Genomic DNA, 17,413 nt, shown 5'->3' on the forward strand with positions numbered 1-17,413 from the left:
TGTCAAACCACTAAACCATGCTAACCCAAGAAAGATGGATAGTGCCATGCATTATATCAGTGGTTAGAAGCATACATTTGTTGAAGGACAAGTCCTAAGCAACACTAGTTAGCACAACCAATTGTGAGGAAAACTGAGGGTGATTGTCTGACAAAACACAATCCTTACTCCTGTATTATACAGATATAAATATTGCAATGTAGGGTTGTCCTGTTAAGGACTCAAGAAGGCCAGTTATATCTTCTGTCAGAACTCCCCCGCCCCATTCCTGCTTTTTCTACCCACCCACCCCCCTTTTGAACTTTGAGAAATCTCATTTGGGGCTTTTTGTGAGTAGAGGTACAGAAAACAAGGTTTCTGTGCTGAAAATATATTTTTGCACAAAAATCCACATGATTTTATATGTGTGACCAGGAAGAAATATTCCTGGAAAAAATGAATAGTCTTTGAAAATACTTTATTTTTCCCATGATGAGAATGCCTGTACTGTCTTAGAAGACTTTCTCAATAAAGGAAGATTGTTTTTAAAAACTGTGATTTTTTTCCGTTGAGAATGAAATTAGCAAAGCTTTACATCCCTAATTTGGACAGTACAATTTTAGCCACTCAAAAAGTCACATACGGAGGATGGGTTTGCTGTTACTATATACCGTAACAGATATGAAGATCCTTTTGAAGTCCTAGTCTCACCTATGATATTGCCCTCATGGGCCTCCAATATCAACATTTAGTGCTTCCCAGCTTTTGTACTGCTTTCCTTCACTACAAAAGAATGAAATACCTGTCTTCCAAGGCTTGGTTATTGGCGGTAAGTATGCATATGCTTAAATATGCTGGCATTTTTGCTCCTGTCCTCAGTGGCAGCATTAGGATGGTATCACTCAGTATGGAAATGGATGGTGTCACCCCCCCCCCCCATAGACCCCCTCCCATACCAGGTAATGCTACAATATTGTAACTAAAATACCAGAAATTTGACAAAAGGAGCAACTATAATAATAAAAAGAAGCAGCAGCAATGAACAAAACATTATGTGCTTGGAGCATGTGGAGATGAAGCCCACATAATTCACATTTTTGGTGTAATTGAGTTAAAATGAGAACTCTGGCCAGTGTGCATATGCATCAGGAGATTCAAGAAGAAATTAACATAGAGTTTTAGTCCTGTAGGCATATTCATACGGTACATGTAAGATAGGCTTACCAAAATGTGTTTATACCTTTGAAGTTGCCAACCACAGATGCAGGCAAACATTAAAAGAGAATGCTAGTAGAACATGGCCATACATCCAGAAAAACTCACAGCAACCCAGTGATTCCAGCCATGAAAGCCTTTGACGGGATATTTTCTGCAGAAACACTTCCAAAAATCTATAGATAGTCATCTTGGTGTCACCCCTTCTGATGGTGTCACCTGGTGCTACTCATGCACAGCCCCCCCCCCCCACAAATTCTCTGAAACTGAATTCAATCCATAAACTAAAAACAGTTCCCTAGTCTTGATATTTAATGTTTATATGGACAGTTGCCTTTCAGTCCTTGACTGTGTTTTGGAATTGTGTTCTGGAACACACGAGGCCACCAGGATGCTATAGATCAGTGTCTCAGCCTGGTAAACTTGCTGGGATTTCTGGGAGTTGTAGGCTAAAACAACTGGGAACCCATAGGTTGAAAACCACTGCTATAGATGCAAAAGTTTCACACAGAAAATATGGCTTTGCACCAAAAGGTCTCGATTTTCGTGATGAAACTTTGGTGCATTCACTGAGCTGCTGGCCAACTATCACAATACAGAGACATTTGACTGAGGTTGGCATGTCAAACTCTTGGGCATCCCAAAGAATTTGTCTTTGAGCATTCCAAAACAAGTTAGAAAAACCATTGAACATTTTGTGGTTGCTTCTTTTCATTAATTAAAGCACAAGTCAACAATAAATTAACTACAAACATATATTTTCAGTTTAACATGCCACATCCCCATTCACCCAAGCTCTAAAAATGCCAGAAAACCTGTCTCCTATACTGCAAAGTTTCAGAATAATCTCTTGAGGGATCTTTTGAAAATAAGCTGTGAAGTTGGCCCCTCTCTGCCCCAAAATGTTATAGTGTTACAACTTATCCAGTCATTAATTTGATAGTGGATGATGGGACAGGAACAAAGCTGCCAGGGAAACAAGAATTTGGTCCTACTGCATACTTGAAAAGACTGACCACTTTATTGCAATTCAGCCCCACTGCTGAATTTATGTTGAATATGGTGACAATTATAAGTTCTCACAGTTCTCTGAATTCCAAGCCAGATTGTTTTTGTGTGAACAGTAGTGGGAGGGATGGCAAGATATTAAAACACTGGTTAAGTATCCCTTAGCTAGAAATCCAAAATCTAAAATTCTTCAAAATCCAAAACTTGGTGGATGAGATAATGTCAACTTTGCTTCTTTTCTGGGGGGTGGAGAGGGATCAATGGCCTGGCATATGGCAGCTCTACTGCCAAGTCCCACATTGACCAGGCTGGCAAGAATTAATAAGAACTGTAACTCAATTGGAAAGTAACATTGTATGTCCAAGCCTTGTTTCAAATGTAGGGCAAAAAAGAGGGGAAGATGGAAGAAGTGAAATCCCTGGAGCTTGAACCCAAAAAGATTCAGGCATCTTGGGATGCAGATAGTGAAAAAATGAATTGCAAAATCCATGTTGCTTGTTGGAGAGGGAAGAGTAGTTATTAATTCTGTTGCTTAATTTAAGGATGTGGAGACTGATGTTGTCCCAAGGCCAAGTTCAGTTCTATTTTAAACGGATCCCAGTATTGTGGATCATAGGAAGCGAATGGGTACTAATGCATGGATGGAACAGAATAATGGAAAAACTGTAAACTGATAACAAATAATTAAGAATATTTTTTGCATTGAGCATTTTTGGAGGCCAGGGAGCAATAAATCTAGTCCTTTCGAATCTCAAAGCACACATCTCAAAGCCTTCTCTGCCTAACACTATCTTTGCTACTGATGTGCAAGCATATTGAGGGAATTGTGCATGTCTAGCTCTTTTCTTTTTTTTGAAAGGCTGTGCAGTACACCTTTAAGGTATCCAAAGATAGTACATGAATAAATATTATGTGAGACCCACTTGAGACAATCTGCAGCTCAAATAAGCAAAAACTATTGGTCCATTAGGGAAAATGGAAAAGGTGGCAGTCTCAGTGATTTACACAGTAAATGGAGATAGAATAAGAAATGCAATACAGAATTTCTAAGTCTTCTGTTTCCAGATGGGAGCTAGGCTTTGTACTTATGAAGATGGACAGAGTGGGGAATCTCAAGACTGCAGCAAAAAAAATGCACTATGCCTAAAAAACTACAAGTTAGTTGTAATTTAAGTTGTATTAATGCATGTAGATTTTGATCCAACTTCCTTTTTACAACAGTTCCATTGAATGCTGGGCTATTTCTGGGTGCAGTTCAAAATGTTGGTTATGACCAATAAAGCCCTATACAGCTTAGGTCTAGACTATCAGAGGCCCAGTCTACACTAACCATTTAATGCAGTTCAAGGTAACATCAAACTGCAGTGCCAGACAACAAACACCCATAAAAGTATGCAAAATAAAGCCCTCATGCACATCAGTGGTCTATGTCATCACCATCTGGATCTCACACTGGTTCCAGGATTTTCTATGTAATCATCCACACAGTGAAACCACCTTCTTCAATACAGGTTTAAAACTACATTAAATGGTTAGTGTAGTGTCTTCCATGTATGAGCCTGCCTAAGGGGAACTTCCAGATAGGTCTTAAAATGTGAGCCCTGACAGACTTTTACCTGAAGCATCCAAACAACACCTGCTTTGTCCCGAATTCATCCTCTTTTACCTGAGGTGTCGTTTGAATGCCTTAAGTAAAAGTCTGACAGGGCCCACATTTTGGGCCCTATCTAGAAGTTCCCTTTAGGCAGGCTCATACACAGAAGACACTACCATACCCCCCTCTCCCCACGCGCACCTTCTGACATTTCAGTACAGTAGTTAACTATGCTGAAATGGGGACAAAGCCAGGGTCAACTAGTTCTTTTGTGTGCCTATGGAGACTTTAACACACTTCAGAGTGAGTTTCTTAAACTCACTCCAAATCGGGTTTAAGCCCTGTCTGGAAGCACGCTAAGTCTTGAGATCTAGAGGAGGGATACTTCTCTCGGGCCCCTTCCACACAACTGTATAAAATCCACATTGAACTGGATTATATGGCAGTGTGGACTCAGATAATCCAGTTCAATGTAGATATTGTGGATGATCTGCCTTGTGTGGAAGGGCCCTCAGTGATATATCTCTGCCTTCCTAGGCACATCTGATGGGTTCTTTCTTGGTGGCTGGAACTTCCATCATTGCACAAAGAGATTGGTTTTTAAAAATCTGACAATTATTTAGTAATATAATAGTAATTGTTTTAAATAAAGTGTTTCTAACTGGGTTCTGTATTGCTTTAATTACATTTAAACTACTTTTAATTATTTTAAATAATATGTTTTAAATGGTTTTTAATTTAAATGTTAATAATGTTATCCTTTTCTATGCTTTTGGCTATATTCTGTGTTTAATCTTTAAACTACTCTGTCCTATTTTTGATGGGATGGGGGAAGAGGGATATAACATAGAGCTATTGATGTTGATGATGGTGATGTAAAGAACTAAATATCTAAAGTCCATTAGGTCATGAGACATTGCTGTCTGGTTGCAATGCTCAGATCACTAATTAATAGAAAACCATACTTAATCAGTCAGTCAGGATGTATGTTCTTACCATGATTTGAATCAGAAAAGATTATATGCACCTTAATGTTGATCTCTCTAGCCATGGCTCAAGAGCTACCCATTCACCCATGCATCTGTCCATCCGTCCATCTATCCATCCATCTGAGAATGGGTTGTATCAGGGATGGGGCATGTGAGACCAGATCCAGCTTGCAAGGCTTCTCTACTTAGCTATGGCCTTCTTCCTGACTGTGAGAGCCGTTCAGCAGTGGAACTCTCTGCCCCGGAGAGTGGTGGAGGCTCCTTATTTGGAAGCTTTTAAACAGAGGCTGGATGGCCAATTTTCCTGCTTCTTGGCAGGGGGTTGGACTGAATGGCCCATGATGTCTCTTCTAACTCTATGATTCTATGATTCTATGATTCAGTAATCCTCACTTCCTTTCTCTTCAGCACTGCACTTATCTCCAGTCTCTGATCATAGATAAGCTCTGCTGGGGAGAGTAGTTATTACAGTAGCAGTGTACCAATGCTAAATTTAATAATATATTAAATAATACATATAGCTGGCACTCCATATCAACAGATTCTGCATCCATTGATTTAGCCATTCATGGTTTAAAAATACTGCCCCATCCCATAATATCCCCAAATCTTAATATTGCCATTTTTTTTTACAAAGGACACCATTTGACTACACCATTGTATATAATGGGATTTAAGCATCCCTAGCTTTTGATTATCTACAAGGAGTCATGGAGTACTATAGTATTTCTTAATAACTTTACATTTATTAAAGATTTTCATTACAGATCAATAAGAACTCTGGAGGAGGCACACTTTAAAATGAAAGATTACGGAGATGTACTAGCAGGCAATATATAATTCTTGAAGAGGACCTGTGGACAGTTAACCTTATGGATATCATAACCATGAAGGATTAAATGAAACTATCATATCTATAAACTAACAATGAAAAATCATATAGAAGGAGCAATTTGAAAGGAAATCAATATGACACCATCAAGTTGCACACGCACCAGTGAATCCATACAGAAATCAATTGTCTCCCATTAGCTTATGGTAAGTAAAGGTTGCTTAATATTGAAAAGAGTGTTGGAAGGGGAAAAAACCTCACATTTTAAGGAAGCTGGAAACAGGGGTCATGATGCAGGAAATTCTAAGAACTACCCTGATTTTGGGCATTTCGGGCGGATGTGGGTTATATGTTCTGCTGATATCTAGGTTGGAAAGCAACAGGCCAGAGAGGTTGGTGATGGTATTCATTTGTGTCCCGCATGTTCATTAATCAAAATTTAAAGTTATTAATTACTTCTAAATAAATAATAAATTGTTTTTAGACCCTTTCCCAAATAACTAAAATAAATTAATTTGTGGCAATAACTTGACAAAAACTAATGTCACTTCTTTGCTGGAATAACAATAATGTTTAAATTAATTTGGTAGGTATATGGATATGGATTAAATGGTAGAGAAGGAACATCACTTGCAGTTGTTTTTGAGAAATGGGAAACTAAAGGTTTTTTTTTTAAAAAAAATAAGAAATATATTAGTAATCACTAATTACTTTCAGTTAGCCTTAAAGGTGCTACATAATCCATTTATATCTCCTAGTGAAATAGGAGTATTTTGTCAGTAATATTCATAGATACAACAGCAGATCTTAAAATATCTTGTTTATCTCCATGGAAAGTTGTGAGGATGGTAGCACTTGGATCCAAGGCCCATCCATTTCCCTGAGAGGATGCAGGATTCGCTCCCTGAATCATAGAATCATAGAGTTGGAAGAGACCTTGTGGGCCATCCAGTCCAACACACTGCCAAGAAATAGGAAAATTGCATTCAAAGCACCCCCGACAGATGGCCATCCAGCCTTTGCTTAAAAGCCTTGAAAGAAGGAGACTCCACCACACTCCAAGGCAAAGAGTTCCACTGCTGAACAGCTCTCACAGTTAGGAAGTTCTTCCTAATGTTCAGATTGAATCTCTTTTCCTGTAGTTTGAAGCCATTGTTCCCTGTCCTAGTCTTCAGGTCAGCAGAAAACAAGCTTGCTCCCTCCTCCCTATAACTTCCTCTCACATATTTATACATGGTCATCATGTCTCCTCTCAGCCTTCTCTTCCGCAGGCTAAACATGCCCATCGCTTTAAGCTGCTTCATATGACTTGTTCTCCAAACCCTTGATCATTTTAGTTGCCCTTCTCTGGACACCTTCCAGCTTGTCAACATTTCCCTTAAACTGTGGTGCCCAGAACTGGACACAATATTCCAGGTGTGGTCTGACCAAGGCAGAATAGAGGGGTAGCATGGCTTCCCTGGATCTAGATGCTATATTCCTATTTATGCAGGCCAAAATCCCATTGGTTTTTTTAGCTGCCACATCACATTGCTGGTTCATGTTTAACTTGTTGTCCACAAGAACTCCAAAATATTTTTCACAGGTACTGATGTCGAGCCAGGCATCATCCCCCATTCTTTATCATTGCATTTCATTTTTTCTGCCTAAGTGGAGTGTCTTGCATTTGTCACTGTTGTCCCCTTTGTTAGTTTTGACCAATCATCTCTCTAATCTGTTACGATCATTTTGAGTTCTGCTCCTGTCTTCTGGATTATTGGCTATCCCTCCTAATTTGTTGTCATCTGCAAACTTGATGATCATACCTTTTAACCCTTCATCTAAGTCATTGATAAACATGTTGAACAGGACCGGGCCCAGGACAGCACCCTGCAGCACTCTACTTGTCACTTCTTCCCAGGATGAAGAGGAAGCATTGCTGAGCACCCTCTGGGTGGCAAAGCTTTTATCTTAACACATAGCATTCTCCCATTCTCAAACAATTAGCGTATATGCTATCTCAAGAGCAAAATGCTTTGATTTCCACCTTTTTCAGTCACCAAGATCAACTCATCTTTAGAACTACATATACATAATTTTAAAAAAGTCCAGAAATCATGCTAAGAAAATGTTAGTAGTGCTTTAAAAATAGTAGATAAGTTGCACCTTCAATCCCATATCCCCATTCTCTCTCTTTCCCCTCCCCTCAGTTCATAACATGCTCAACACCATTATATATCAACACCATATACCAATATCAAGATGTGTGTGGGAAGCATAGTTTGAAGCCATATAATTGTGTAGAAATCTCATAAAAAGCTGTAACATAGAAGCAGAGCTGGAGAAATCAGTTTGGTTTTGGGTTTGGAAACGCTACATAATTGTGTAGAAAAGCCACAAACAGCTGTAATATAGAAGCAAAGTTCTAGGCAGCCTTGAAGGCATGTACAAACAGTCCAAAATAATTACTTTCCTAAGCTCTGTACTAAAATCAACTGCATTCTCTGTTTAGCCCATTTCAAATCACATATCTGGGGGAAAGGAGATGCGGTAAAATAAATAAGTAGATATAGAAATAAGGGTGGGTAGATGGATAAATAAATAGATAAATGATAGATAGGCATCTCCATTGCCTAAACTAAAAATAAAAATACATTTAATTATAATAATGTCATAATTATTGTAATTAAGAATCTCTCCATCTGCAAACTGAGGTGGTCTTTATGGAAAGGAGCCCAAATGGGGCCACTGATTCCTCGCAAGATCAGTGGAATCTCAATGTTTCAGAATGACTTCTCCCCTCTATAAAAAGAAAATCAGAAAAAGAAACATATAAGGAGGCAATAAATCTTCTCTTTCAAAAACAGACCAATGAGGACTAAATATTGAATATCAGTCAGAGGAACAAAAGGAAAAATGGCAGGGCAGAGGTGGTAATGCTGGTTTGTCCTATTAAGGGAGGGAGTGTCTCTCTGAGTGGCTGTGGAAGACTTGACTGATCCCATTTGGTGCCATGAATTTTGCAACATCTTGGTGCTTGTCTATCAGTAGACCTGAACTCTTAATCTTTCCATGTGCTCCTTGAAGACAAAGACAGCCTCGATCCAAATGTGGAAGAAAGATCAACCAGAACACTAATGGTGCCAGTTTGAGGAATAAGGTGTCATCTAATGGATGTCTTGCTTAAAGAATGCCTTCCTTAATCCTGTAGGGGACTCAATATGGCTTACATATATAGGCAACAATTCAATGCCATGTAAACATACATATATAGTAAAATAAACATATACATTAAAACAGTCATAATTTTATGTTAGACGGCTATAATAATCTCAAGAAAGAACAGTGGCTTAGGCATAGTTTGTGGTTAAAGCACATGCTTACCCTGTCATTCAGGGAATTAAGTGCTGCCAGGGATATGGGCCATAATTAGTATGTTCAGAAAGTCTGGTGCTCACACCAAATATACCAAATGTTATTTTGTTCAGGCAGCATCCTGGTTTAGAGGGAGTAAGAGCAATATATAGAACAGAACAGTCTGTCTACAAACAGTCTACAAACCCACCACGAAAATCCAACAAATGCTACGTTCAGCAAAGGACAAGAGGGATCCTCTCACCTCTGCAGGAGTCTACCGTATACCATGCAGCTGTGGACAAGTCTACATAGGGACCACCAAACGCAGCGCCCAGACACGCATCAAGGAACATGAAAGGCACTGCAGACTACTTCAACCAGAGAAGTCAGCCATAGCAGAGCACCTGATGAACCAGGTGGACACAGCATATTATTTGAGAACACAGAAATGCTGGACCACACCAACAACCACCATGTCAGACTACACAGAGAAGCCATTGAAATCCACAAGCATGTGGACAATTTCAACAGAAAGGAAGAGACCATGAAAATGAACAAAATCTGGCTACCAGTATTAAAAAACTCTAAAATTATAACAGCAAAACAACAGAGAGGAAACAACCAGGCACAGATTAACACCTCCCAGCAAGAGATTTTCCCAGGCTCAGGCAGGCCTTCAAATGCTAATGAAGGTGATCAGCTAAACATTCACACCTAACTGCAGCAGGGAAGAGCTCCTTGCCCCACCCCAGCCATTCCACAGATATATATAAACCCATTGTCCTAATTCCAACAGACCTCGCTACCTCTGAGGATGCTTGCCATAGATGCAGGCGAAACGTCAGGAGAAATGCCTCTAGAACATGGTTCTATAGCCCGAAAAAACCCACAAGAACCTACTGATTCCAGCCATGAAAGCCTTCGACAATACATAGTCTGTGAAATGTTTTTGAATCACAATTTCCCAGCTTCTGGAGCCCCTGGTGGCGCAGTGGGTTAAACCCCTGTGCCGGTAGGACTGAAAACCGACAGGTCGCAGGTTCGAATCCGGGGAGAGGCGGATGAGCTCCCTCTATCAGCTCCAGCTCCTCATACGGGAACATGAGAGAAGCCTCCCACAAGGATGATAAAAACATAAAATCATCCAGGCGTCCCCTGGACAACGTCCTTGCAGATGGCCAATTCTCTCACACCAGGAGTCACTCCTGACACGACAAAAAAAAAAAAAAAAAAAAAAGCTTCTTAGTATTACTGGTGTCATTGTTTTACATTTTTAAAGACCTGTTCATCCATCTCATCTTCTTGCCCAGATTCCTCCCATCATGTTTATGGGTGATGTAGTTTGGGTAACCAAGAACCCTAGCATCCTCCCTTCATGCCTCAGCCTCCATCCAACCAGATATTGAAAACCCTTTTGGATTTCAAACCACCAATGACTATTTATGTATCTAATAACCAAAAGTCCAGATCTGAGCAATGTCTGTTAGATCTTTTTCTGCAGTGATCCTTTGGAGACTCTGAGCAAGCTTACTGATATCAGGCATGTGGAAATTAATATTGGTTCTGTGTTATCTGTTTTCAATTATGTACTGCCAGCCACCTGACACCTAGTCCCAAAATAGACTCGAGGATTATCAAATCAGTTGGGATTCTTGACATGTAGGTTGTCTAAAGATACTGATTTGGACTGAGGTTCACACAGCACAAAGTAGCTTGTTGAACAAAAACCAGTCAACTATAATTCTTGTGCTTTTGAGAGTGTGATTTTTCATGGCTTTCTTCCAACCAAACTCTCTTTCTGTATTGGGGCAATACTGCACTGGGCATATTATGGACTGGTAACTAGTAAAATAAATTGTTATTCTGCAAGAAAAGTGAAAGGCCAAACAATTCCTAAAGCAGGCTCATCTTGCTATTAGGCAGAATGAGGCAGCCATCTCTGGTGCCAGGTGCTGGGGATAAGATGAAGAAGAGTTGTCAGGTAAAATATAGGGCAGGTTTCTGTCCTTTTAATGGATGTACACATTGCAAAGATTACTGCAGATGCAGACTGCAGCCAGGAATTCCCCGTAGTAATCTATGGATGTGAGAGCTGGACCATAAGGAAGGCTGTGCGAAGGAAGATAGATGTTTTGAACTGTGGTGTTGGAGGAAAGTTCTGAGAGTTCCTTGGACTGCGAGAAGATCCAACCAGTTCACACTCCAGGAAAGCCTGATTGCTCACTGGAGAGAAGGATATTAGAGGCAAAGATGAAGTACTTTGGCCACATCCTTACTAGATCCCTCCAACTACATTCCACCCCTGGTGGTGCAATGGGTTAAACCCTTGTGCCAGAAGGACTGCTGACTGAAAGGTTGGTGGTTCGAATCCAGGGAGCTCCCATCTGTCAGCTCCTGCTTCCCATGCAAGGACATGAGAAAAGACTCCCACAGGATGGTAAAACATCCAGGTGTCCCCTGGGCAACATCCTTGCAGATGGCCAATTCTCTCATACCAGAAGCAACTTGCAGTTTCTCAAGTCGCTCCTGACACACAAACACAAAAAACTACATTTCTCCGGAGACTCCTCTCCATTCTCCACTACTGGAGGGCGCCATAGAGTTCTTGCTGCCCCAGTGCTGACCTCCATGCATTTTGGATACATACAGTCATCCCTCCACCTTTGCGGAGGTTATGAGTACAACTTCCCTATGAAAGTGGAAAAACCAGGAACATCACCAGGAAGATGGGGTGCCACTGCTGCAGTTCCTGGCATGGTGGACTGCCCACCATGATCCAAGGGAAAGAGGAAAAGGAGCTGACTCCACACATCACTTCACTTACAATTTAGATCTGAGCTCCTTTTCGACTAACCTTCATGCTGCATGTGCCTGGTTCACCTGGGTATAGGAGGGGGAATACCAGGCAAAACAGAAAAGCGTAGCAAACAGGAAGAAAAGGAGGAAACAGCTTCATGTGCACTCACAATGTCACTTACCATGTGGATCTGTTTCACCTTCTTGTATGTCACATGTTCTGCTCCTCTTCCTATACCTTTTTCTTTTTTTCTGGGTGAAGAAGACATTCTTGACACGCAAGAAGAGGAAGACGGGCCAAATCCACAGGGGAAGTGAAGTGGCACAGGGGTCCAACTAGTCCTATTCCTGCATGCTGAGAGTCTCTCATTTTGCTTGGACAAAGGAAGGGAGATACCAGCCAAATCGGAAGCATGCATCACACTCACCTCCTGAACATTCACATGGCAGCCGCAATTATGGAAAGCAAGGGCTGGCAACACAAGCTCAAATAATATCAAAAGCCACTAGTTTGTAACCCAAAAAAGTGAATGAACAATTGTAAATGCTTTTTTGCTTAGGATTCTGATGCTAAATTTTTACTGTAAAATGGAAGCAAAGTACTTATTTTTGGTTAAATAATTTTGATCTAATGAGGGGAAGTGAGAAAATCTTGAGCTTGTCAAGAATAGTCATTCTCAAGGACGCCTTGTTTGCTGGTGATCAGCACCTTGATGCTTACAGCCTTAAATATGTGTGAATAGTTTTTCTTGGGAATGACATAATATAATTGACCTCCTCCTATGTCCTAAAGGAGGTAGAATTTCAGTCCCCTACTTGCACTGAGTGAAGAAGCATTTTTTCATCCAAGAGGGCAAAAAATGGAAGGAAATGTACATAATTTTGCTGTGGAAGTTGGTATGGTATGACTGGGTATGACATGAAATGACACAGAAGTGTTAACATGACTCAAGAATACAGTACATAATACTTATAAGTGTGGAAGGAAACTATCCCAGACTGAATGTGTGGTAGATGTCTCAAAACATGTCCCAATGAATTGGAAAGTGACTGCCACAAATTGTGGGGCAAGATTTTAAAAAATAGAACTACAACATCCAACATTTTGAGTAAATGTGGGATGGATTGCAATCTTCTTTAGGATGCTTCTATTGAACTGCAAAGGCTAATAGAAGACAATGGAAGATGGGCTGCAAGTACTTTCGATATGATTTCAAGCTCTTATGTTGTCAACTCAAGGTAATCAGGTAACTTTAAATAGAACTACACATAGCTAGAACTATAATATTCAATGTGATTTTTTGTGCAAATTGGGAAGGGGGTTGGAACTTGCTTTACAATTGAACTGCAGTAAGAAGACAGCGGGATATGGCTGAAAATATTTTCAGTATGACTCCACATCACTTCCATTGTTTGCTCAGGGTAATCAAAAGCATATAAACATATAGATTTAACATTATAAGCAGGGGTGAAGCCTCATCTTATTTCAGTATGCTGACACGGCAACTACAGTGGCTACACATCAGTGCACACAGTGAACTTTTCTTACTTTACACAAAGTTAGGGCAGCTCTACAAAACACAGCTGTTACAGAGGAGAAGAAACTGTCATGTCTGGAACACCAGCTGAGTGAATGATGCTTCTCAGATGTAATGGTCATTGTTTTCATTAGTTATGCATGTACACAATATGTCCTAAGCACATGTCTACATAAAACCCTTCAAGTGTTGCCAGAGAATGGATATCCCAAATGTAAATGTTGTAAGGCATTTATGGATTTAAAGTGGAAGCAATAATTTAAAGTTAAATTGAATCTTTATCTGCTTCACCTGACAAACAAAGAGACAAAACGTGGCACAGAACACACAAAAAATTAGCCCCAAATGGGTCTGGGAACTATCTGGGACCCTAGGTAGAGCATTATCTTAAATTCTAGTTTAAGAACTGAGCTACAAGGAGAATAACCTCCCATCACCAAGCGATCTCAATAGCAAAAGGTCAGAGTAGATATGTACTGTTGAAGGTTTTCATGACCAGAATCACTGGGTTGTTGTAGGTTTTCTGGGCTGTATGGCCATGCTCTAGAAGCATTCTCTCCTGACATTTCACCTGCATCTATGGCAGGCATCCTCAGAGGTTGTGGGGTCTGTTGGAAATTAGGAAAAATTGGTTCATATATCTGATATATAAACCCAATTTTCCTAGTTTCCAACACACCTCGCAATCTCTGAGGATGGCTGCCATAGATGCAGGTGAAACATCAAGAAGGAAGGCTTCTAGAACATGGCCATATAGCCCGAAAAACCTACAACAACTCAGAGTAGACAACTGGAATCTAGCTATAAAAGATCCCAGTTCATTTTTGTTCAGTGAGCTGAACATAATTCTTGTTTCTAGTCTCTGTAATAGCCTGCTTCCTGAAATCTAGAGATGTGTTGGATTTCTATTATCATGTTGGCTGGGGATGATGGGTATGGGAGACCAACATATTGGGTGAGCAGCAGATTAGGGAAGGCAGTATCTTGACTTTAGCTTAGCCCAACCCTCTTGGCATTTTTTTTTGATGTGAAAACTTACACTCACACAAACACTATATCTGAATCATACACATCACTCTCCAAGAAAGCAGAGGCATATTTGATTGATTGATGAATAGATGATATCGTAAGATACAAGACAGAAAATATGAATGGACTGTTATGTCTGCTGTTACACAATCACTTGAGAATGAGTCATTAAAAACATTGCTTGGGTTGAGGATAAATTATTCTGAGCTTTAGCAGAAAAGAACAGATCTACTGCTGTTTATTTCATTCTGAGCTTGAAATTTTGGGTTGAATGGTTCAAAGGTCCTTTTGCTTTGTTAGCTATTATCCTTGTTAGCAAACCACAGGACCCTGCCTAACCCAGGAAGGTAATATTTTACCCTGGTGACAAGAATACAGTGATTAATTAAGAGAGAATTTGTAAATCATTTTGCAAGCATGTGCTGTGTGGGTCTCATTATTACAATCACATCCTAATTAGCAGTTAATTAAAACTTGATTGCGAAATATTACTAATTATTATTATTCATAAATGGTACACTTGTGGGAATGGCAGAACCATCAGGAGCTGCTTCTATATGATAAGTGATAGGAGGTTCCTAATTTCTCTATTAATATTTATCTCTTTCTCAAAAAAAAGTTCTCATTTTGTGGGAGCGCAGTGGGAAAGAGTCTCAATTACATTATTTAGGTGAGATGGATCTTTTTTTGGCTCTCAGGTTAACAAAACTATCTCTTTATTTTCATTCTATTCTTTTGCATGCATAGATATTGTTTTCCAGACAAAGGTGATAATACATGCTTTAGGGCAGAGATATACAATCCCATGTCCAATCAACAGCCAAAGTATTGCCCACACCCCATTTATTATTAAAGAGGTATTATCATCATGATAGGGGTTTCCAATATCCTGAAGGTACTCTATTGTATATTTCTATCTTCTTGGTTTTCATGATTAAATTCAAATAAAAAGTTCCACAGGAAAAAAGGTACTAAAACCTTAAGATGCCAGTAATATAGGAGGCACAGAGACATAGACCTGTCTTTATGCTATAACTCATTCTCCCATATATAGGAGGGACAGGCCCCCATGTAACTATGAACATCAGGGGTGTAAATCTTTCTTTAGTTCATGTGAACATATAGGAACAGAAAAAATCAGTTGTTTTTTTTCCCCAGTGGACAAAATTACAATAATTTTGATGGTTTTCTTACATGCAGAGATTTTGCTGAAATGTTGTATTTGCACAGAAACAATGGGGATATTTTTGCACAAAAATGTTTTTGGTGTCAAACATGACTTTTTTTGTGCAACTTATCCCTTCTCATATTTATGTGCAAACAATGTTTGTGTAAAAAAGCAACAAAATATGAAAAAAAAACCTCACTTTCTAAACAAGTTGCATATCTTGAAGCAGCCTTTCAAATTGAAGGTGTAAACAATTGTAAGCATTTGTTACCTTTCCAAGAAATACAATAAAGACAAGAGGAAAGATTTGGGCATGGGGAGGAAAAGACTCTGTCTAGTGAGCCCAAGATACAAGTTGTGGAATGTTGATCCACCTTTTGGCTATTGAGCAGCTATAGTTCCAGACATAGCAGAATAGCACTGTGCTTTATTGGCTAGAGGTAATAAAAAAAACCTAATACACACACCCACCAGATTCAATATTAAAGTCTGGATTGTCTATTTAATTTTATTTCTATTGGTTGTGTATGGTTATGAAAGCTGATCAATGGGAAAAAACTGATAGGAAGAGAATCATCTCATTAGAAAGATGGTGCTGGAGGAGCATTCTGCAGGAACTATGAATGGCCAAAAAGATAAATAAATGGGTTCCAAGCAAATCAAGTCTGAACTCTCCCTAGAAACATGCCATATTAAAATATGCCATATTTTGGATGTATAATGAGAAGACATGATTCACTAGAAAAGATAATAATGCTTCTCAAGGTATGAGGAAAAAATAAAAATAAAGAAAGATTGCATTACAGATGGATGGAACCAATCAAGGAAGCCACAGGACCTGGATCTGAAAGACCTGTTGACACGGTGACTTGAAAGTCTCTCATTCATACATTCACCATACGTCAAAGTTGACTTACCAGCAATTAACAACAACATTTGGAAATTGCCTACTAACATTTTATAATGCTTCCATCTATACTCACTTTTATGACACATCAATAAATTATGAGTCCTTGAAAAACAATGCAATGTGTTTTTCTTTGAGGTCCTAAGTCTCTGTGAAGCTTCAACTGTTATCAAGAAGAGACATAGAGAAGGATTATAACTCTCTTCTTGGGCAAAGTTAATTTCAGAAAGATCTTAATCCACCTGAGAAATTGGAGCTTCCATTAACCACAAACAATAGTGCACAAGATAGATAGTCTGCCCTAGTATAATAATAATAATAAAACTTTATTTATACCCTGCTACCATCTCCCCAAGGGACTTGGTGTGGCTTACATGAGGCTGAACCCACAACATATCAATAATAAAAACAATAACAACAAGTAATACAAAACAATAAAAATAAAACTCATAACAGAAAATAAGCAGTAAACATTAACAGTAACACAACATCAAGCAGCTTCTTGTGTTCTCCAGGTGTGGAAAGACATTTTCTTAATGTAGTTTGTAGCTTCCAAAGCCTTCCTTTGTATAGGCAAGGTGTGTTGAATGCATGTCTGTGATACAGAACCTAATTGCAGTATGTCTAGTAAGCTGGCACAATCCAGCTTGAAGCAATTATCAAGTCATATAGAATTATAAAATTGATAGGGGCATTTTGGACTAACTGCAGCTCCCAGAATTCCTGACCATTGAACAAGATGGCTAGAACTTCTGAAATTGGAGGCCCAGGTTGTGCAAGCCTGCACTAGTCCATGCAGGATCTCCAGCTAAAGCAGCTATTCTTCAATGGAGACACATTGGTTCGGCCTCTTTCTAAATTAGCCTGACATAGTACCAGAAGTCTAACTGCCTACCTTGAAGGAATTGCTTCCCACTGCATAGTTTTAAGCACCAAAAGCCTTCAGCTTCAATAGTTCCTCAGAATGGTCTGACTTTGCTTGTTTCCACATAGTTTATAAAAACATAAGGAAATTGAAGAAA

The 17,413-nt window shown here is 39.4% G+C and overlaps 1 protein-coding gene across 1 annotated transcript in view; it reads right to left on the minus strand.

The window, feature by feature from the left end:
* The window catches only part of SLC15A2 (solute carrier family 15 member 2), a 99,829-nt gene that overhangs the window by 61,574 nt on the left and 20,842 nt on the right, over positions 1-17,413 (minus strand). The gene's annotated exons all lie outside the window — the stretch shown is intronic.

The sequence above is a fragment of the Anolis sagrei genome, chromosome 1 (genome assembly GCF_037176765.1).
Source record: "Anolis sagrei isolate rAnoSag1 chromosome 1, rAnoSag1.mat, whole genome shotgun sequence".
NCBI lineage: Eukaryota > Metazoa > Chordata > Lepidosauria > Squamata > Dactyloidae > Anolis > Anolis sagrei.